We start from the raw sequence: 24762 nt of genomic DNA on the forward strand, positions 1-24762 counted from the left end.
GTGCCCTTGTGTTTGGGGCATAAATGTTCAGAATTGAGACTTCATCTTGGTGGATCTTTCCTGTGATGAGTATGTAATGCCCTTCTTGATCTCTTTTGATTGATTTTAGTTTGAAGTCTATTTTGCTGGATATCAGGATGGCTACACCCGCTTGTTTCTTAAGACCGTTTGATTGGAAAGTCTTTTCCCAGCCTTTTATTTTTAGGTAGTGTCTATCTTTGAATTTGAGATGTGTTTCTTGTATGCAGCAGAAAGATGGGTCCTGCTTTCGTATCCATTCTGTAAGCCTATGTCTTTTTATAGGTGAATTAAGTCCATTGATATTGAGGGATATTAATGTCCAGTGATTGTTCATTCCTGTTATTTTTTGGTGGTGATGTGTGTGTACTTTTCTTCCTTGGGGTCTACTGCTGTGGCTTTATCTATTGCCTGTGTTTTCGAGGTTGTATCTGACTTCCTTAGGTTGGAATTTTCCTTCTAGTGCTTTCTGTAGGGCTGGGTTTGTGGATAAATATTGTTTAAATCTGGCTTTGTCATGGAATGTCTTGTTCACTCCATCTATGAGGATTGAAAGTTTTGCTGGGTATATTAGTCTAGGCTGACATCCATGGTCTCTTAATGTCTGCATTACATCTGTCCAGGACCTTCTGGCTTTCAAAGTCTCCATTGAGAAATCGGGTGTTATTCTGATAGGTTTGCCTTTATATGTCACTTGGCCTTTTTCCTTTGCTGCTCTTAATATTCTTTCTTTATTCTGTACGTTTAATTGTTTAATTATTATGTGGCGAGGGGACTTTTTTTGGGGGTCTAGTCTGTTTGGTGTTCTATAGGCTTCCTGTATCTTCATAGGCATTTCCTTCTTTAAGTTGGGAAAGTTTTCTTCTATGATCTTGTTGAATATATTTTCTGTGCCCTTGAGTTGGTATTCTTCTCCTTCTTCTACCCCTATTATTCGTAGGTTTGGTCTTTTCATGGTGTCCCAAATTTCTTGGACATTTTGGTTCATGACTTTGTTGACTTTAGTGTTTTCTTTGACTGATGAATCTATTTCTTCTATTGTATCTTCAACGCTAGAGATCCTCTCTTCCATCTCTTGCATTCTGTTGATTATACTTGCATCTGAAGTTCCCAATCGTTTTCTCAGATTTTCTATTTCCAGCATTCCCTCTGTTTGTGTCTTCTTCATTTTTTCTATTTCCTTTTTCAGGTCTTGGACTGTTTCCTTCATTTGTTTCATTGATTTTTCTTGATTTTCTTTCAGTATTTTATTGTTCTCTTCCAGGACTTTATTGATTTCTTCTAATTTGTTTGCCCTTTCCTCTAGTTGTTTACAGCGTTCTTCACATTTTTTTGTCTTTTCCTCTACACGAGCCTCTAGCTTCTTCATGATGACATTCATAAGGCTATTTTCTTCTGCTTCTTCCAATTTCTGATGTTCAGGTCTAGGTGTTGGAGGAGGGCTAGGGCCTGGTGATGGTGTATTACTATTCATTTTGTTGTATGTGTTTCTGCCTTGACGTCTGCCCATCTCCCTGTGGTTCATTCCTGGCCTTATCCGCACACTTGGTTCAGAGCTGACAGATTCAGGAAGTCTCTCTCTCTTGTCCAGATGGGAGCTCTCTTGTCCAAATTGGAAGTCCGGGGCAGGATGGAAGCTCTTGTTCAGAAGGGAAGTCCGGGGGAGGATGGGTGCTCTCCTCTCTCTCTCTCTCTCTCTCTCTCTCTCTCTCTCTCTCTCTCTCCTCCAGATGGGAAATCCACGGCAAGATGGGAGCTGGGGGCCAGCCTCTAAGTCTCAAGAAGAGGCTTGGGGCTCAGGCGGATGGGCGTGGGGGCAGGGCGTGGAGACTGCAGGGTCTGCCAGGGGTCTTGGAGAAGGAGATCCTTCCCGGTGGGGCTAGAAGGGCACCTGCCCGGGGACCAGAACCTGGGGCCAAGTTGGGCAGGTCTTCCCCGGAGTGGCTGGTGCCCAGGGATGGGGTAGGGGGCAAGCTAGGGCACTCACCTGTGCTTCAGAAGGGAAGTCCTGGGCAAGATGGGAGCTGGGGGGCCTGGCCTCTAAGTCTCAGGCAGAGGCTTGGGGCTCAGGCGGATGGGCGTGGGGGCAGGGCGTGGAGACTGCAGGGTCTGCCAGGGGTCTTGGAGAGGGGGATCCTTCCCAGTGGGGCTAGAAGGGCACCTGCCCGGGGAGCAGAACCTGGGCCCAAGTTGGGCAGGTCTTCCCCGGAGTGGCTGGTGCCCAGGGATGGGGTCGGGGGCAAGCTAGGGCACTCACCTGTGCTTCAGAAGGGAAGTCCGGGGGAAGATGGGAGCTGGGGGCTGGCCTCTAAGTCTCAGGAAGAGGCTTGGGGCTCAGGCAGATGGGCGTGGGGGCAGGGCGTGGAGACTTCAGGGTCTGCCAGGGGTCTTGGAGAAGGGGATCCTTCCCGGTTGTGGTAGAAGGGCACCTGCCCGGGGACCAGAACCTGGGCCCAAGTTGGGCAGGTCTTCCCCGGAGTGGCTGGTGCCCAGGGATGGGGTCAGGGGCAAGCTAGGGCACTCACCTGTGCTTCAGAAGGGAAGTCCTGGGCAAGATGGGAGCTGGGGGCCGGCCTCTAAGTCTCAGGAAGAGGCTTGGGGCTCAGGCAGATGGGCGTGGGGGCAGGGCGTGGAGACTGCAGGGTCTGCCAGGGGTCTTGGAGAAGGGGATCCTTCCCGGTTGGGGTAGAAGGGCACCTGCCCGGGGTCCAGAACCTGGGCCCAAGTTGGGCAGGTCTTCCCTGGAGTGGCTGGTGCCCAGGGATGGGGTCGGGGGCAAGCTAGGGCACTCACCTGTGCTTCAGAAGGGAAGTCTTGGGCAAGATGGGATAAAGACTCATTTTTACAATATTGAGTAAAATATAAAAGTATCCCAATTTAGGACTCTAGTCTACTCTCAGAATCTTTACACTTTTAATAATACATAATTCCAAAAACGATTCTGAGAAGAAAGACAAATTACATAGTACTAACTGAAAAGAACACAGTGCGCCAAATTTAAGGGGACGTAGGAGTCCTACAAGGGAAATTTACAATACTAAATGCGTGTATTACAAGTAAGGTACTATTCCAACCTAACAACCTGAGTTCTTTTCCTCCAGAAACTGGGAAAGGATGAGCAAAACAAGCCCAAAGAAAGGACACCAGCAGAAGTTAGCAAAACTGAAAATGATAAAACAATAAAAAAATGAATAAAACAAAAAGTGAGTCCTTCAGAAACATCCACCCAACTGATGAACATCTCAAAGAGCAGAGAATAAATGCAGACAGATAAGACACACATAATCAACTTCAGGAATGAAATCAGGACTATTGATGTGCCACTCAGACATTAACCAAGTAACAAAAAAGAAATAGGAAAAGATTTATAGTCACAAATCAAACATCTTAGAAGAAATGGAGCAATTCCTCAGACTTCACTATTTCCATCACTCATCAGTTCTAATAGCTTTCTGCTTTCTTCTGCTTCTGCTGCTATGAGACTTCAAATGATTGTGTTTTCTTCCAACATGAGGAATTGGTTTTTATTCTCGTTGCATTTAATATTTCTCTCTTTTGCTTCTTATCAGTTTGACTAATAATGTGTCAGGTGAAATTCTGTCTGTGTTTATGCTACGTAGGATTCTTTGAGACTCATGGATATGTTAAAAATTTTAAGCCAAATTTGTGAAGTTTTACCAATTGTTTCTTTAAGAAAACTTCCACCTCTTTTTTATTTTTGCCTCTTTCGGACTTTAATTACACTTTAATATTATAGCATTGAATAAAAAATCATTTTCTCTCTTTTATCTTAGTGTTTTACCTTATTGTAATTAAGTCTCTGTGAATATTAATACTGCATTTTATAGGACTGGGGAGATAACTCAGTCAATAAAGTGCTTGTCTAGCAAGGACAAGGACCTTACTTAGATCTTCAAAACCCACAAAAATTCTAGAAGTCAGGGGAGACTTTACATTTCTAATCCTAGCCCTGGAAGGAAAGATAAGATCCTTGGGACTTCCTGACCAGCTGGCCTAGTTTATTTAGTGCATTCCAGGTTAATGAGAGACTCTGCCTAAAAGAAAGGTATGTAGCAACCGGAGAATGATGCCCGAGGAACAATTCACAAGTGGAAACTGTGATTCTAAATATATACCCACGACATATAGGCTCATAAAATTTTATAAAGCAGACACTACTAGATTTAAAATCAGAGATTAATCCCAACCCAGTAATAGTAGATAATGTCAATGCTCCACTCTCACCACTATACAGGTCAACTGAAAAAAAAAAAAACAACACTGGATTTAATAACAGCATGGATGGAGTTCTATAGAACATTCCATCCAAGCACAAAAGGATGCGTTTTCTCTTTAACACTCCATGGAAACTTATCTAAAATAGGTCACATATTAGAACACAATCAGGTCACCATAAATACAGGAAAGTTGAAACAACATCCCCTGTTCTATCAGAACACAATAGAACAAAACTAGAAATCAACAGCAAGAGAAACTATAGAAAATATATAAACTTTTTAGGATTAAGCAGTAAACAACTATTGAATGGCAAATATGTCATTGAAAAAAATCAAGAAGGAAATGAAAGCATTCTATAATTAAATGAAAACAAAACATGCCCACATATATGGTATACAATAAAGGCAGTCCTAGAGGGACATTTATAGCTCTAAGTGCCAACATTGGGGACTGAAAGACCATTCAAAACCAGAAGTTTTGTGAACATGGCATGGCACTCTCACATATAAACTCACAACAATTGTGACAACATGCACAAGATCTCTACTAAGACCCATTTCTCCACGATTTTCACTTTCTTCCTTCATGTCACCTGTATTCTACTGTCTCCACAAGTCTTTCTCCTTAAATCTCAGGGACCATTACAGAAGAGGAGGTAGGAAGATTGTAAGAACCAAAAGTCAGGGAGGATCTAAGAAAAAACAATATTTCCTAGCCATGGTAGGAATATTGCTCTCATGAATTCACAACAGCTCTGTTTACCTGCACAAGACCTGCATTAAAAAAAAAAAACATGCCAGTCAAAATTACAGTAGAGGGTCTGCAGGGAGTCCTGAAGCCCCATCCCTAACTGAGAAGCTATTGACAGATGACAGTTTCTGAGGAAGGGAAAGTCAGTTTTCCCTAGTGTGGTTCCTGGTGTGGTTCATTAGGGTGTGGTTCCTAGTAAGTCACCAAGCTCTGGTGGATGGCAGCAAACCCTGACTGTGTGGGCAGCACAAACTGGACTTGGAAATATATATGAAGTTAGAGGGGATGAGGAGGTGAGGGGTGGATCTTGGAAGAGTTTGGTGGAGGAGTATGTGATAGATATGTTCAAAATACATTGCATGCATGTGTGAAATTCTCAGAAAGTTAATGAAAATACTGCATTAAAAAATAATGACACCTGAGATTTTCTTCTTGCCTTCAGATGTGTTCACATATATGTGTGTGTATGCACACTGATACACACATGTGCAGCCACACCTCACAGACAGGCACACACACACACACACACACACACACACACACACACACAGGCACACACACACACACACATACACACACACCTGCCTTTGTTTTATTTTTGTAACTCTTTTATTTACTTTTTTTTCATTTTACATACCAACCCCTGTTCCCCCTCCCTCCCCTTCTCCCACTCCTCCCCACCTCCCCCCCATTCCACTCCCATTCCCTCCTCATAGTGAGTAAGGCCTCCCTTGGGTAGTCAACACAGGCTGGCATACCAAGTTGGGGCAGGACCAAGCCCCTCCCCTCTGTATCACAGCTGGGTAAGGCATCCCACCATAGGGAGTGGGCTCAAAAATATCTTGACAGAGTGAACCATTAAGGGGTTAGGGAGAAATCTGGGACTAGAGAAATCCCCAGGAACTCACAAGGATGTCCCCAACTAAGACTCATAGTAATTGTGGACAGGGTGGTTGAATGGGGGTGACAGTTTGTGTGGCTTGATGTGTTTGTGAGTCCCCTGGCAATGAGACCAGTACTTATCCCAGGTACACAGTTGCCTTTTAAAATAATTTGCTTAAACATAGCATGGCACATCAAATTGAGGCAAGACTGAGCTTGTCACCCTGTATAAAGGCTTGGCAAGGTGATCCAGCATGGAGAACAGGTTCCCAAAAGCCAACTAAGTGCCAGGGACAGGTTCTGATCTCAAGAGACTTACAAACAGACCAAGCTACACAACTGTCACACACATGCAGAGGGCCTAGGTAGCTCCCATGCAGGATCCCTAACTGTTGGTCCGGAGTCCATTTGCTCCCACAAGCTCAGGTCAGCTGTCTCTGTGGGTTCCTCTATCATGACCTTGACCCCGCTGGCTTATACAATCCCTCCTCCCTTTCTTCAGGAGGACTCCCAGAGCTAGGCCTAGTGCTTGGGTGTGCATCTCTGTATCAGCTTCCATCAGTTACTGTATAAAGTCTCTGTGATGACAATTAGGTGAGTCACCAATCTGATTACAGTAGATGGCCAGTATAGGCACCATCTCCACTATTGCTGGGGGTTAGCTGGGGTTAACCTTGTGGATTCCTGGGAGTTTCTCTGGCACCAGCTTTCTCTAGCCTTCTATCCTGCCCCCATGGAAGGCCTGCCCTTTCTGAATGGAGATGGAGGAATAAATAGATGGGAGTCAGGGAGGTGGGGAATGGGAGGAGAGGAAGGAGGGAAAACTGTAGTTGGTATGTAAAATAAAGGAAAAATGTTAATAAAAATAAATAACATGTAATGAAAACAAAAACATTTAAAAAATGAAATAATTTCCTAACATTTCTGACTTATTTGTTTATTCCTTTAATTTCTGGCATTTTAATCAGTAATGGACTATGTTATTACAGCAAGAAGTTCAATATTCTCTAAGATGATAAGAGTTTAAACACAGCATTTAATAATTGTTGTTAGAAATACTCATTGCTTACCTAATAACAAATAGGAATAGAATATACTCATTTGTTTTCAATTTAACATTTCATCTTATATCTTGTTTCTTCTCCCTAAGTTTATGACTTGATGTTAGTGCTGCAAAAATATATGAACAATGTGCTCTCTCAAGTTTTGTTTTTCTGATGATATCATCATCTTTTCATCATTTTTGAATGTCATCTGAGCATTATGATTGCCTATAGATTACAGGGATGTAGGCTGTAGAATCAGACTGGATGTGATTCTCAGTTGCACTCCAGAGTAAATCAATTTTGGAATGGCATTTTCTAGTTATTTGTTTCTTTGAACTACATTAAATTTATCTCTGCTTATTAGTCTTAAAGCTAATCATTTTTCTCTTTTTTCATCTTTCTTAAGTCTATTTGTTCTTAGAGTGTCAGTTGCATAAGCTTCGTGTGCTTTGAATATAGAGAATGATATCATCTTCATATAATGTCAGTGCAGTACACACCAGTCTTTCTGCAAGCAAGACTACAATAGAAAGTACTTAACACTTATTCTGTCTCTGACATGCATTCCTCTATTCAACCCTATCAGCAATTCAGCAAGTCCACAAGGCCAGAAGCACCACTTCATACTTCACAAATGCCACAAGAGTCAGAGGGTTGTGTATGTTGAAGACTTCACCAAACATTCCAGAGTAGGTTTATTACATGTCCTGACCCCTAGTTATCAAACACTACTGTCACATTGCTTTAAAGAAATTGACCCTCTGCATAATCGAGTTGTACAGTTTGACCTGCTTAAGGGGCCCCCTAGCAGTAGGATCAGGATCCATTCCTGGTGCATGATCTGGCTTTTTGGAGCCTACTACCTACAGTGGACACCTTGCACAGCCTTGAGGCTCTACTGAATATACCAGGCTCTGTGAACTCCCCATGGGAGACTGTAGACGTATTTCTAAAAGGTCTTATTAATAAAAACAAACTCAGAGCCAGGTATGGGATGAATGCTGAAAGATCAGAGAAACAGAACAAGCCACATGCAACCTCACCTTGCCAACTTCTCAGCCGATCCTGTTTCCTCAAACTGGAAGCCTCTGGGTCCTCACCCCAATCAATCTCAGCTGAATTGCTGCTAAAAGCCTAAAAGTTTAACAAGCCTAGTTTGTGGTGATATTTTATTTGTACATTAATAAATAAAGTTTGTCTAGAGATCAGAGGACATAGATAACCATCCACAAACAAAAGTCAGGTGGTGGCAGCACACGCCCTTAATCCAATCACATGGCAGGCAGAGTCTCTGTGTTTAAGGACAAAGCCAAGCATGGTGACACATGCCTTTAATCCCATTATCAACCATAGAGACCTGGAGGTCTGCATAGACAGGAAGTGATGAGGAAGTGAGGTGGCTGGGTTAAGAGCCAATGAGAAGGCAGAACAGCAAGGCAATAAAGGCGCTGGTTAGGAAGATGCTGGTTCTCTTGTGGGGGAGCTATGGTGGCATGGTGAGTAAGTTTAGCTGGTGGCTATCAATAGTTCTCTGATCTCTATGGCTTTCACCTGTATTTGGCTCTGTGTTTCTTATTTAACAAGACTGTTTAGAAATTGTCTACACTAGTTCCTGGTCCTCATGCCTTATATACCTTTCTTCTTCCTGCCATCATTTCCTGAAATTAAAGGTGTGTGTCACCATGCCGGGCGGTTTCCAGTATGGCCTTGAACGCACAGAGATCCGGATGGATCTCTACCTCCCCAGTGATAGAACTAAAGGTGTGTATGTGCCACCATTTTCTGGCCTCTATGTCTTTCTAGTGGCTGTTCTGTTCTCTAACCTTCAGATAAGTTTATTAGGATACACAATATATCAACCACAGGAGACCTTGCCTTGTTGGAAGAGGAAATGGGGGGTGTGGATTGGGGGCCGAAGGAGGGAGGAAAGAGGGATCTGTGATTGTTATATAAAATGAATAAAAAAATCCTTAATTCAAAAAAAGAAAGAAATTGAAAGGTTAGGCAATGATAATGAGTCACAGAGAGGATTTGGTGCAGCACAGCAGAATTACAACACTTCTAGTAAAAGTGACAAGGCTGTAACCATTTTGAAAACAAACAAATGGAAATTATATTGTAAGCACAGACACATATTCCCCACTCAAGTCATTTACCCCCTACATGTGCATATCTAAGAAGAACCCTTGTGTGTTGATTCGCTTGAGTTTTATAAGAATGGCCAAGCAAAAGTGTTTTTGATAGCCATTTTATTATAAAAAAATAAAGTATCACAAGGTCTAAATGAGTGAATTATAGATGTATGTATCATGGAAATGCTTAGCAGAACAGTATGGAGTCAACAATCATCATGCAAAGCAGCCTATGAGTAGAAAGTAAACAGCAGGATTAATACATCTCAGGTGGAAGCAAGCAATGCCCACTTAGAAATCTGACTGTTGAGTTCTGATATATCTGTTCATTTTCAAAACATAAGTGCTTTCCAGACGTGCATGTGACAAGTTTGTTCTCTGCCTGGGTTTTGATCTTTATCATCTTACTGGTTTCTTGAGGAAAGCAAAGAGACTCACCAGTGAAGTACAACTCACCAAATTCTTCTCTTTTGTAATAGTTCACGCATTTTTGGTGTCTAGCGAAAGTTACGTAATCTTGTACCACAAAGATTTTCCCCAGTGTTTTCTTCTTCAGTGACATAATTTAATGTTTGCTTTTATACTTATATCTGCTTGAAGTTAATTTCTTGCATGTAAGCTGAAGTGAGTACCTTGTTTTTCTTTTTGTTCTCTGAAGCTTGTATCCAGTGCTAGTCATTCTACCACAGTTTACTGAATATTGATGCTCTTTCCAAGAATTACCAGATAGTTTTTCAATGATCAGTTGACCATATCTGTGTGGTTCTACCTTTGAGATCTATTTTGTGCATCTGTCAGTCTGTCTGTCTCATTCCAGTTCACATTTCTGAGAGCAAGTTCATTAGCAAAACTAGACAGTAGTGTTCCACCCTTCAGCACAGGTTTCAATAATTTTTCAAACTACTATTTTTTTTTTCAGAACTAAAGCAGGGTATTGTCTTTTCCTTTCATCACCATCCTTTTACTATTTATCACAAATTTTATTTCATAATTCTGTTGGGAATCATTGAAAGTGGGAAACAGAGTAAGTCCAAGAAAAGTAAATGGATGAAAGAGAATATACTAAGAAACTGGCTATAGACCGAAGGATGTCACAATGGTGTAGAGCTGTGCTGTTGTGATCTCTTTCTAGTCCCTCTATTGGATGAAGACATGAAACACAGAAATTGTTTAATAAGCTTAATAATTCAAAAGACACAATTATCAACTGATGAAATTATTAGTTTATTGTATTTATTTTCTTATTATATGTGTTAGTTTTCTTTGATGGTGATAGCCAATTAATACATTGGATAGTGTTGATATTTCTCACCAAATGTAATCACAGTTACTTGAGTTGATTTAAGAAAGAAAATAGGAAATCATACTTCATACTTCAGACTGTTTAAAATAATCTCTCTCTCTCTCTCTCTCTCTCTCTCTCTCTCTCTCTCTCTCTCTCTCTCTCTCTGTGTGTGTGTGTGTGTGTGTGTGTGTGTGTGTGTGTGTGTGTGTATGCTCATGTGTAGATGCCAGAGGACAAACTTGGATGCAATTCCTGAGGCATTCTTCATCCTGTTCTTGATACAGGGTCATTTACTGGCCTGGAACTCATGAAGTAGGTCAGACCTTAGCAGGGAGCCTCCATCTCCAGGATAGCTAGCCTGAGTCACTATGCCAGATTTTTTTTTGTTGTTGTGGCTTCTGTGGATTGAACTCAGGTCCCTGTGCTTGCAAGGCAAGCATTTTATCAACTGAGCTATCTTCAGCTTTAAATATAACTCTTAAAAACAATGACTATTTGAATGTTGGAATATGAGGGAATGTCAAAATTGTAGTAAAAATCTAGAATCCTACCCATTTATATCATGGATGTTGAAAATAATAAAAACAATAGCTGTTGAGACTCTAATCACTATGACATGAAATAGAAACAATAAGGGAATTGATTCTCTCTTACATTCTCTTAGGACTTGGCAGATTAAAAATGAATTTCATATTCATAATTTATTGAATCCTAATGACAATCATCTGAAGCTGCATTGTTATTTCCATTTTGTTGGTAGTAACAATAGATTGTATTATTGAATGTTTATTATATAAAATGCCCTTTTATAATGATTTCAAGTGAATTTTGTTATTTAATCCTCACAACAATCACTGATTATCTAAGGGATACTATCTAAGAGATAATCAGTTATTTTCATTTTGAAAGATGAAAGGCATAGAAATGAGTTGACAGAGTTTGTGAATTAAATGAGTCACGATAGTTAATTAACAGTAGAGTCAGGATTCAACTCATTCAGTGTGGTTTTGAAGCCTGTGTTTGACAGACAGGCATCTGTCCATTGGAAACCATGGCCTCACTGTCCTACAGTTACCTGCGTCCTCTAGCTAAGAAGTTGCTGACCTGTGGCTTTCTACAACATTCGTCAGGTTCTGAGGTCTCTGCTCACACCTCTTCCAGGATAGAATGAAGGGATGAAATCATACCACATTCGGTTTTACATGTAAATGCCCAGCAGTTTGAACAACAGTAACAACAAAATTCTGTACAGTTTCCTTGATCTTTGCAGTATTATTGTTCTCTACATGCTCATTTAATTTACATTCCCCATACTGGGGGCTAATGGATGTGTCTGTTAACCTGAGCAGACATTCCTGTAGTGCTCCTCTTGTCTAAACTGTCCTTGATTTCTAATGACACTAAGGGACTGTGAATAGGATTCATCATGACAGTCTCATGGAGTACCATTGATTCACCTCTTGCCCCAATCATGGAGTAAAGACCAATGTTCAACAAAGGATGGGCTTTTCTATATCTCAGACAGAAAGAACTCATGCTACCCTCCGCAGAGAATCTACTTCAATAGAACACTTGCTGTTAAAAGATAGTTCTATTTTAATATTGTTAGTATGTATTTATTTTGTGTATGTCTATGCATGTACGTGTCATAAAATTCATGCAGAGGGAAGAGGAAAACTTGTGGGAGTTGGGTTTCTTTGCCATGTGGGTTCTGCTGGCAAGTGCTGAGCCACCTCGTTGACCCTTCAAAGTCTTCTACTCACCTACAGTGACAACTGTTGCATTAATCTTCTTTACTAGATAAGTTAGAAGAAAAGGGAAAGAAGATGAAAGGACCTCACACACACCAAACATATTTTAAGTTATTGACTATTCTTTGGTAGAAAAGTTTGTACCTCCTGGTCACCTTTGGAAAGCAGATCTTTGCATTGTACTTGAGGTATATAATTAATATTTAGTAATAAATGGAGGTGATAAAGACTACACATGTTAAAGCCTAGACATACATTCAGTTATTTAGTTCTTACTGAAATATATAGATGGCTTTATTGCCATCTTACATGAGATTAAATCTAATCTGTCTGAAAAGTCATATTCTACTTCTTAATGTCATTCAAAAGCTTGGACCAATAGCAAGGGATAAAGAATTGGTTAAAGCAAAGGGGTGATGCTACATTTTCAGATACTTGGCTTTTAGAAAATAGGTACCAATAAACATCACTTATTGATTTTTCTAAATAACAATGATATATTATTTTTTTAACTATTTGAGTAAGGTGCTTTGTCTTTAGAATCTAACATAATTCCACTCTTATGACACTAACAAATTTTGACCCCAGTAATAATAATTCTCAGAATCATCTGCAGACATATACACAGGAAAATTAAAAACAATGGATACATTCATCTCTGCAAACCACTTGTTCACATTGTATATAACTGTAACTAGAAGGCCATTGATTTTTGGATTTAATGTTTAACACATTTATTTTACCTTTGGACATTTCTTTATTCACTATCTGTTATTCAGTACTGGTGCTGTCTCAGTTACTGTTCTATTTCTGTGAAGAGACTTTGCTACCAAGGCAACTTATAAAAGAAAGCATTTAATTGAGGACTTGCTTACAGTTTCAGAGGATTAGTCAATGACTATCATGACGGTGAGCATGGCATCAGGAAGGTAGGTAGGGCACTGGATCAGTAGCTGAGAGCTCTCGTCTTTAGATACAACCACAAGACAGAGAAAGCTAACTGAGAATGCTGTGGGCTTTTGAAACCTCAAAGCCTACCCCCAGTGATACACATCTCACAATAAGCCCCACCTTCTAATACTTCCCCAAACAGTTCCACCAACTAAGGACCTAGCATTTAAATATATGAGACTGTGGGGCCATTCTTACTCAAACCCCTGGAAGAGTTCCAGGAGTGAGCAAAGTGTTAACATCCCTGACTCAGGGAAATCAGAGACAGGCAGCAAGACAATTAAATAAGAATTCATCACAAAATCAGTGTGTTGTAGTCAGGACCCTTTAGAGTATGGAAACACACACACACACACGCACGCACGCACGCACGCACGCACGCACGCACGCACGCGCACACACACAGGATTGAAATGAAACATGAAAGGGGGTGAAAATGTGTCAGATTCGACCAGGGAAATGGGACAGGGGAATCTTAGACTGAAAAGAAAATTTAAAAGGTTTCCATATCACTAACAGGAGAATAATAGCTATGTCAGAGGATCAGAGTTAAAAGTAAATGGCCAAGAGCATGCTGCTTATAGTCCTGCCTGTGCCAGCTCTAACATTTGCTGCTCATTTTGAGTATTCAGTACATTGAGAAGCCTAACACGCTGCTTTTTGTGCCCATGCTGTACTGGAAACACACTGAATCATTATTCCAATTGATCCATAACTTTGCAAATTTAGAAAAATATTAAGGTTGACAATTTAATGAAGGGAAATTTTCCTTGAAGATTCTGGAATTTCACATCCATGCATCCAAAATATCCATGAATGCATATTAGTTTATAATCTTTATCAAACATCGAGACCTATTTATAAGGAATATCTAGTTTTAGATTCTTAATACCCAGTTTTTTTCCGTTGAAAAATACCATATGTACAAATATTTTGGGTCTACATTTGTTAAAAAGAAAACATGAAAGTTATGTTTCACTGGAATATTTGATTTTTTAAAATAACACAAATAGACGAATATGTGTATTTCCATGATTGATTGCATCTTTCAAAGATAGAGAACAGTGTAGAAGGTTGACTATTGGAAAATCCACCACCCCTCTAATAATCTATATTCTCTTCATATACCATTGGCTTCTTTTAGATCTGGTTTGCTAAGCCATCCATTAAGATTAAATTATGATTTAAATAATGGAATTAGTTCCAGCACTGTGTCAGGTCTGAAAGAGGACTCAATCTACCACACTGATGTTCACAGTACTCATAGTTGGGGTCAAGAGTTGTAAAATCTCACCCTTCAAATGCAGAAAGCTGACTCATTCTGCTCCATTACTGGTCTGCCTGGAGCCATGCTTCTTTGTGAATGCTGCAAATAATGCAGTGGGGTTGGCAGTTTGATTTGCAAACATCACACAAACACGTACAGGACAAGACGAGTCACTGAAATATAAAATCCAATCTGCTCAACTGGTTTAACTTAAATCTCTCTATGCTTAGTTGACTGTAGTCCCCAAAGATTCTGAATCTGGAAGATGAACTTAGGCACAGTCCCTGTGTCCACACAGAGGGGAGATATTTAGCATTTGGGAAAAGTTTCTTTTGTATTAATTAATTTATAATTTATAAAGTCATAGATTACCATTGTTGAAAAGATGGATATTCCTAAAATACCTCACTATTCTTATACTAGTCTATCTAATTCAATGCTAATTTTAACCATTTTAATGTTTACTAAAATGCCTCTAAAATATGAAAAAAGTAATAATAACAGAAAAATTAAAAAAATATATGAAGTCACTCTGTACTGTTCTTCTCTTTGGGAGAGTTAAAGATCTCTTCTAGCTATTTTGATATTACTCCACGGTACATTCCGCATGTGCTTCTTTCTCCCTTTCTGCACAAACAGGTATTTAGCTGATGCTTGTACAGAAAACAGTTATGTACTTTGCTTTTGTACCTTGTTCTCTTCCTGGTTCTCTGTCCCTGGGGCTTCGCTGTTTTGCTCCCTTTACTTCTATTGGTCATCTATTGCTCCCCATGGAAAGCAGCCCTGCTTTTCATGCAATTCCCAGTTTTCACCTCCAGATTTGCTCTCCGGGGATTCTTTTTTATTATTTTTGAGATTGTAGTTTAATTACATTTAATTTTTTCTTTCTCTTCCCCTTCCTTCTTCCAAATCCTCCCATGTACTCTTCCTCATTAGTTTCCAATATTTCTAGTTATTTTTTAACCTCTGCTACTGAATTTTTATATTTCAAGTGTTTTCTTCTATTCTCTGATGGTTTTGTTGTCCAGCTTCCTGTTCTTATTTTAAGACAGCAATGGTGTCTTTTAGCTTGTTGTGGGTATTAATTCTAGTTGGGATTCATCATTTATAGGTCCTCAATTTCACTGTTTGATATGAAACTCTGAGTCACCATATAGCAAAGATGGCCTTTCCTCATTTTTATTTTTATTTTATTTTATTTATTTATTTTGGTTTTTCAAGATAGCGTTTCTCTGTGTAGCTTTGCACCTTTCCTGGATCTCGCTCTGTAGACCAGGCTGGCCTCAAACTCACAGAGATCCGCCTGCCTCTGCCTCCTAAGTGCTGGGATTAAAGGCGTGCACCACCACTGCCTGGCTCCTCATTTTTGATGATGTGCTCTTCACTTACTCCTAAGGCCTCAGCAGTCATATATTACTCTCCACATATTTACCATCATCCTGTTCTTAACATGGACATTCTATGCTCTCTTATGTTCCCTTATAGCACTCTCCAGAGTTACATGTACATTCATATTTCTATCAATCATATCTTCAGGACAAGCTAAGCTTTTCCTGTGGTGTGGGCCCAAATGCTTCTGCCCTCAGCTATTAGGCAGTTCCAAACCCATCCTCCCATTTAAATTATTTGTTACAGTGGCACTTGATTCTCTGAATCAAAAGCACTGTAACTACTTCCATCTGACATGGGTTCTGGATTTCCTTCTGTACAAACTTGGTAGGTTTCTACAGAAACATCATATTATTGACTGTGTCTAAGGAGTGTTAATAGAGGAAACTGTGTTTCCATCACTCTGTGCAGGAGCAACGTTTCCTGAAAACTTGTTTCAAACTTTGTCTCTGCATCAGCATTTCTTCTTCATTGTCTCTCCGGGCCTCAAGTCTTCTCCTGTCCAGTTTCTCTGAGAAACTGTGCTGGCAATGCTAGTGGGCGGGGGGTGGGGGGGGAGCTCTGGTTTCTTACTGGTTCTGCACATACCTACTTTCAACAATTCCTTTTGTCAACATCTCATCTCCACCTATGGTGGAGCGTCATGTCTCCAGAGTTAATTCTGGGGACGTTTCTGGAAATGAAGTAGAGCATCCTTACTTGGGACTCCTTTGATGTTCCTACCTGTAATTTTCTCTACTTGACTCCTGCAGTCACTGCTTCTTCAGGTTCTAGTTTCTCCAAGTCTTCACATTTCTTATTCTCAGCTGTTTCCCTACCTACCCTCTCTTCTTTTAATTTGTAGTTTTATATTTGTTTGTTTTGTGTGTGGCCATGTGTGTGTCATGATGTGTATGAGGAGGTCAGAGGATAACATGCAGAGTCAGTTCTTTCCTTCCAACTGTTGAATTTAGCTTCCAGATGTTGAACTGAGGTCATCAGGCTAATGACAAGCACTCTTTCCTACTAAGCAATCTCTGTGACCCTTCTTTACCTTTTTACATTTCCATGTCTTATTTTTATTAATTATTAATTAATTAATATTTTATCCTAGTCCCTCTCTTCTCTCCTCCCAGTTCCTCTCTCCTCCATCCACTCCTTCTCCTTTGTCTTCAGAAAAGGGCAGGCCTCCCAAGTATATCAGCCAGCCATGGCATAGCAAACTGCAGTAAGAGTAGGCACCTCTTCTCCTATTAAGGCTGAACAAGGCAACCCAGTAGGGGAAAAGTTCCCAAAAGCAGGTAACAGCGTCAGAAACAGTCCCTGCTCCCATTGTTAGGAACCCTACAAGAAGACCAAGCTACGAAACTATAAGATATGTGAAGAGGGCCTGCAAGCTCTCTGGTTGTCGACTCAGTCTGTGTGAGGTCCTATGATCCAGAGTTAGTTGATTCTGTGGGCTTTCTTGTGGTGTCCTTGGGAACCCCTCCAGCTTCCATAAGCCTTCCTTCTCCTTTTTCACAGGTTTCCCCAAGATCTGCCTAATATTTGGCTGTGGGTCTCTGCATCTGTTTCCATCAGTTTTGAGGTGAAGGCTCTCTGATGACAAATGGGCTAGGCAACGATATATGAGTATAGCAGAACAGCATTAGGAATTATTTAATTAAACCTTTTTTGCCAGTCATATTTAATTTTACTCTAGGTCTCTAGGCTTCCCTGTCTCTGGGTTCTGACCCTCCAGGCAGTGTCAGTGGTGGGCTGCCTCTTATGGTATTGGTCTCAAGCTGGAACAGTCATTGATTGGCCACTCTCATAATTTCTGTGCCATCTTTACCCCAGCATATCTTGTTGATAGGGCAAATTGTAGGTCAAAGGTTATGTGGCTAGGTTGGAGTCCCAATCTGTCTACTGGAAGATGCTCTGAGTGAATTAACCCAGACTTAGTAAGACAAATATAGTATGTACTCACTTATAGGTAGACATTAGCTTTAAAGTAAAGGATAACCATGTTACAATCCACAGACCCAAAGAAGCCAAGTAACAAGGAAGGCTCAAGGGGGGAGGGGCACATGAATCTCACTGTGAAGGGGATATAGAATAGACATCCCAGGTGGATGGGCAAGGGGCTGGATGGGGGTGGACATGGGAACAGGAAAGACCACAGAAGGGGAGGATGGAGAGAGAGAGAGAGTACTGGGAAAGTCAACTGGAATCAGGGGCCTCTCTGGGATGAACTAGAAACTGAGTGCAATGGAAACTCCCAGGAATCTATGAGGGTGACCCCCCAGCTAAGACTCCTAGCAATGGGAGATACAGATCCTGAATTGGCCATCTCCTATTTCCATGCCTTATAGACACTACTTAGGGTTAATGAGATGCCTCAGTGGGTAGTTCTGGCCACTGAGCGTGATGACCTGCATTCTCTTCCCAGGATCCACATAGCAAAAAGAGAAAAACAATTCCTGAAAGCTGTCTCTCTCTCTCTCTCTCTCTCTCTCTCTCTCTCTCTCTCTCTCTCTCTCTCTCTCTCTCTCTCTCACACACACACACACACACACACACACAGCAGCAGCAGCAGCAGCAGCAGCAGCAGCAGCAGCAACAGCAGCAGCACAGAGATTCGGAGAAAAACTCTACAATTGATAATTAGCTGACAAATAAAGTGATATCCTTATTGTGACAATTCCTGTTGTGTGTCTTATTAACCTCCCCACAGATGACTATAAACTACAGAGATTAAATTACACTCGACTATGCATCTAGGATTCAGTGTTGAAATGAAAGATTATTATCTTCACTTCCTATTATACCCAGCTTTATGTCACCACTGAGTAAACAAAATAAATAGCCAGCAAGTTGGAGAATGAATGCAAATAAGAAATACATGAGTATGTGTACACACACACACACATGCATGCACACTTATATTGATTCTGGTTATCTGTGGGGGGCAAATGCTATGAGGTGTGAAAGAGATTTACTAGAGACACACATATGAAGAAGAAATGGGAGATCTGGAGAAAGCTAAGGAGCTGCCAAACTACAGTCTAGGTCAGTCACCTCTAAGTCAGAGGGAGCATCCACACAGCAGAGCAATGGAGCCCTTGAACCACAGTCACCCCACGCAAGAATCTTTCTGTTGTGCTTAGTCATTGGTTGACTAAGTACAGATACTCTGATGCATACATACTAATTAATTAATATAGGAAGAGTGGGATATCACAGGTGATAAAACACTCATTCTCCATGAACAAAGGAGTCAAGGGGCACATAATTGTCACCATTGCTCAATAGGACAACTTTTCCGAAGAGATACTATAAGTGTCAGGTAAAAAAATTAGATAATCATGAATCCATTAGGAATGCCTTGTCTTTCTTCTGCTTATTGGAGAGTCTGATATTATTTCTCACTTTACTCAAAGGTGAGGTTTCTCTCTAAATGACTTAACGCATCAGAGCTCTATTAGCTCCTGATTAAATTGTAGATAATGTAAGTTATTTGGTTTCTTTCTCCAACTCCCTGATGCTTGTCTTATCTAATTCAGCATTATCTCTTTAGTGATGCCCTGTACTGGGATGACTTTACTTTCAAGGCTAAAAATATTTGAGTTGCTTGCAGTTTCTCTTATGGCCTTGATCATGAGGATAATAAACGGATATAGAACTTTTACTATGTTACTAAAATGGGGGCCATTCTGACAGGGCTGTGGACTACAGGGATGCCTAGGTTCTGATGGCCCTTGGCTGAACTAGATATGTTCATTTGTGTCAGGTAAAGACCAAAGCCAGCAAAAAAAAAAAAATGGCTTTAGGTTGGTGTTGTTATTTTCCTTCAGTTGTCTAATCACAGTTAATCATTTTCCAAAATGCTCCAAAGAAATGCTAAAGGATTTGTCTCAGAACTTAAGAAGTTACAAAACCACCATCCTCTGTCATGCCCACACACAGAAATGCTGCAGAGTGTAAAAACGTGAGACATTTTGTAGAATGACTGACAAAGTATGGCCTCTCTCTTGTTTCAGGATGTGTATTTATTCCAAGGATTCTGGTTAAATATTGAAAAGGTATATGTTCTAGTTAAGCATTTTTGTCTTTGTAATTTATGAAAATTATGGCAGAAAATAAATGGTTCATTATGCAAAAAAATGTTGGAAATATATACACATACATATATGTGTGTATGTATGTGTATGTATATGTATGTATGTTTGTTTCTCTTTATGTATTTTGTTTGTGTCTATTTCTATATGTGTATATTCATATGTATGTGTATATGTACATGTGTGTGTATACATGTATATATATATATGTGTGTGTATGTATATATGTGAATGGTGTATAAATGTGTTCATAGTTATATATGTGTGTGTATATGTATGTGTGTGTGTGTATGCTTGTGTGAGGCTTCTGCAGATTTGGCTTGCTATTCTTCTTGCTGCATTTTCATCTTTTAGAAGCGAGGGTGGGGCAAGAATGCTCTTGCTAAAAAGAAAATAAAAATTCTCTGTTGTTCAAACTGGAAGAAACAGAGGGGAAGACATTCTACCTCTAGAAGATTTCTCCTAACAAACCTCTAAAGCTTTCCGTGTCTTCTTGTCCTTACTGATAAGAAGAAAGAATGGGCCTGTGTGCATTTTCTCAGATTCTTTGCAGGTTATATGGTCTGAGGGGGAAGTTAAGATGTTGTGGCTCTGGTGTAGCTGTTCTTCTCACTGACAGTTTCATTCTCTGCCTTGACCATTTCTTAAATTGCAATATTAGTGAAGAGGAACATCTGGCCTCCTGGAAAGTGGCACATAATTTTAGCCATGGATGAGATGCAGATGTTAAGTGATGTTTTCTTTCTTTCTTTCCTACAGTTCACTACCTTGCACAACACACAGGGATTTGCCGTGTTTCTCATATCTTGTTCACTTCTTCCAGTGAGATATCCTTCATAACTCCTGCCTGGAATTTTCTCTCGGTGGACAATCTGTATAACACTATTAGCAGGAAGATCTTAAGAGAAATATTGAGATTGACAGGCTAATTTACACTATTTAAAAGTGTGTTTTCATCATGTGGCCCATGGATAGGCCACAGCACACTGTGTCAGAGTTCAGAGAAATCAATCTACCCCCTGTTTTTTGGTGTGTGTGGTAGATTGCATGTTATTGGCCCCCATAATCTCATAAGGAGTGGCACTATTAGGAGATATGGCTTTGTTGGAGTGGGTATGGCCTTGTTGGAGGAAGTGTGTCACTGTGGGGATGGTCTTTGAGGTTTCCTATGCTCAGGATACTGCCCAGTGTCTCCATTGACTTCCTGTTGCCTACAAGATCTAGGACTCTCAGCTACTACTCCAGCACCATGTCTTCCTGCATGCTGCCATGTTCCCTGTCAGTATGATAATGGACTGAACCTCTGAAACCACCCCAATTAAATGTTTTCTTTTATAAGAGTTGCTTTGGTCTTGGTGTGTCTTGACATGCAATCAAAACCCCAACTAAGACAGTGTGGATCTTTACATTACAGTTATCTGTTTACTTGTCCATCACCCTAATTTGTGCCTTGAAGTCAAAATCTGTGTCACTATTCATGTTGCCTACACACTGAGCACAGCACCTGTCAGGTACCATGTCCTTAGTGACTTGCTGAGCAATGAGTGAATAGATGGATAAGTAAGTAAGTCCAGCCAATGAATGTTTAAATTGTTCGTCCTTTCATACTTCCACAAAGATTCTTATGATTCCAACCAGCATTTTCCCCACACTTAGGACTTGTTTTCTCATAGGAACTCTCTTGCTTTTAAAAACCATTTAACAGCAACACATGGACTTGATCACCTGGTCTGTTCCAGACACTGTTCAAGGTGCTAAGGATTATTTCAGGGAATTTACATGACTGGGCTTTACCATCTGAAACTCAGTTTTTATCAGGGAACCAGAAACATGGGAAAATGTCAGTTGTAATGGATTCTGTTGGGAGCAAAGTATGTGCTACATTAGTTGCTAGTGATGTCTACTAAGTCCTTCTAGTTGTCCTTATGTATGGATAATAGGATGCTTTGAGGCTCTGTAACATGATAGGATTCATGGCTCATTTTGATCTACTGAGGATATGAAGTAATGGCAATGAACACCTTTGTGTGGAAGCTAAGAGTCAGCACCACCAAGCCTGATGACAAGAGTCTGATCACTGTCACCAGCTCCCACAAGGTGGCAGGAGAGAACTGACTCTTAAGACCTGTCTCTTGACCTCTGTAGACATGTGAACACACATACATCCCACCCACCCAGCCTACACAGGAAAAATAAAAACCTTAAAAATAAGACAACTTTAAAATTCGAGTTTGTACTGAATGCACATAGATGCTTAGATACTTTTCTTGTCATTATTTATTAAATAATACAGTATGGTAACTATTTATATAGTATCTACATGTATTAGGCATTATCAATAATGTAGAAATGGCTTGAAATATATGTGGAACTCTGTACAGAACATATGTAAACACCATATAATTTTATATGAAGGATTTGACACCTTCAGATTTTGGTATTGTTGGGGGATACTGGAAAGCAACTTCTTTAGAAATGAGGAATAAATATTTATGCATTGCTCCATGTATGTGGTCCCTAAACCTTTTACAGAGAAATGACACAATGATAGTTTGCTCCTTGGAGAAGTGTGTGGACAAATTGGTTATTTTATATGTTAACATTCTATCACTGTGACCAAATGCCTGAAATGATGAACTTATAAGAAGGAAAGGTTTGCTTGGGCTCGAAGTTTTAGAAAATGTAGCCACTGTTACTTGGTCTGCTGTTTTTGTCCTGCCACAGCACAGTATACCACAGTGGGAATGAGCAGCACTGGGGGCCTTTTCACCTTATGGTAGCTGAGAAGCAGAAAGAAAGGAAAGGCCAACATCCCAGTATCCTCTTCAAGGGCATCTTTCAATGGTGTCCTCCCTGGCAGGTTCCCAGGGAGGTGCTCCACCCCCTAAAGGTCCCACTGCTTCAAACTGTCAACACACAGATCTTGGGAAAACATCCCATGTATGAATCCCAGTTATCAAACCCCACAAGCACATTTTACTTTTTAACCTGCTTTTTAGGTTTACTATAGGCAGGAACAAATGCACAGCATGAATTGGCTATGTTGTTAGTTAAACAAAGTAAAGCAAGCCAAGAAAGAGTAACATTAAGTAATGAGGAAGGACGGAATGCAGGCAAGGACGGGAGTCATGAAAGAAGACACAAAAGTAGCTGTCTTTCAAGTTTCAATTCTGTCAGTGTTTACTTGTTGGTAGATAAGAACACACACAAAAAATGTAATTGATAGTAAAAGTGTAAAATCTTAAGCAAAACTCCATAGCTTCAGAATGGACAATGTTACAACTGAGGAGTTCACCCAGATGCAGAGTTTGGGACTGCACAAGCATTTGAGTCATTGTGTTATCCCATCTTGGTGATGTTTTATTTGTGATTTCACATAATAAATAATTTTTATTTTAAATAAAAATAGAGAGAAGGGAGTCAGTACACACTCAGACTACAATTCCCTCATCATCAATGGTCTAATAATATATGTTTTCTTGGAATATAGTATCAATAAAGTGACAGTAAGTAACATAGATGATGAAAAAATTGTCTTGGCAAAGTATAATGGGCATATGCTTCTTTTTGTTGGAAAGGTGGGAGTGGGAGGTTGGGTGCAGTTGTAGTTGTGTTCAAAGGCCCTAAGGACAGGCACACAAGTTACTCAAGCATTAGTTTATTAATTTTCAAAACTTGTTGAGTGAGATAACAGTGCTTAGTTTCACACACCAGTGAACTGGCAGAGAACTTAAAATGACCTTGATGGTGAAGTTGATGGTGGATCCTCAATATAATTGAAACTAAATGTGTTTAATATAAATCACAATGTACATCCTAGAGAAATTTGGAAATATACAAATGTATGAAAGCAGCTAGCAGTAATCTGAGTGTATTCTATGAAACACAGTCCTCTATGCAAGTTCTTGGTCTTGTAGATAAAGTACTTAGAACGAAACTCAAGGGCAATTTTGTTGGAGTTTGAGGGAGATAAAAAGAGTAAGTACACTGGAGATCTGACAGCTGCTTGGGATTTGGCAACTTCAGTTCTTACAAGCTTTTTAAATTTCAAACATTTGGTTTAATTCTAGTTTTGACTGGAGGAAGGACTTAGCTCATGCCCTTCTTTGTACCTTGATATTTCTTGGAACCAATACATGTTTTCACAAATCAACTCGACACAAATCAGCAATTCAAATAGGAAATTACGTGTAAGGCTTAACAGTAAGTATCTTTGAAATTGAGCTTCTTTAGCATCTTTGGGTAACTAGAGAATAGGTTCAGTCAACAGCATCAGATGGACCATTAGCCAAGGCTCATTTACAGGTATGTTCAGAAACTAGGCAAGATTTGGTTGGGCACACATAGATTCCTGAGCCGGAGGGAGCTGCACCTGAATTCAAACCTACGACATCCTAACATGAATGTAGAAGAGATTGAAGGAAGGGCTTAAATTCAATGATAAGGACTCCATTTTAGAAATGGAGCCAATAGCAGCCATTCTAGTGTTCTCAGCATACCCACAATGATCCAAAGTCACAACACATGTAAGATCATTGAAAATCTTCATGCAATGAAGCCATGTTTATAGTTTTCCATTCAAGGAGCACTGACCTACAACTTGACAGTCACACAAAAGGTATTATTTGAGAATTTATTATAAATTTAGAGTGGAGTGATTTAAAGGAAAGTCGCACCATCCTTGGGTGGGGGAATTATAGGGTACTTACGTGGCCTTGGAGTATAGCTAAGATAGTTGATTCATCAGAATAGTTACTGATTATTGTCTTGTGGTCTGATATTGTTTGTTGAAGTCAAACACATGGTTGCACTCCTGGGCTGTCTACCATAAGCTTGACCACTTCTTATCATAAGCAAGCCACTTATCTGTCCCAGGGAACCTGTTCTTAAAGAAAATATGAAGTCAATTTCAAACTGCTTTTTAATCTTCCACACAATGTCACTAATGGTAGCTATTTGTGCATCAAAAGCCA

This window comes from Peromyscus eremicus, chromosome 20 (assembly GCF_949786415.1).
Source record: "Peromyscus eremicus chromosome 20, PerEre_H2_v1, whole genome shotgun sequence".
Classification (NCBI taxonomy): Eukaryota; Metazoa; Chordata; class Mammalia; order Rodentia; family Cricetidae; genus Peromyscus; species Peromyscus eremicus.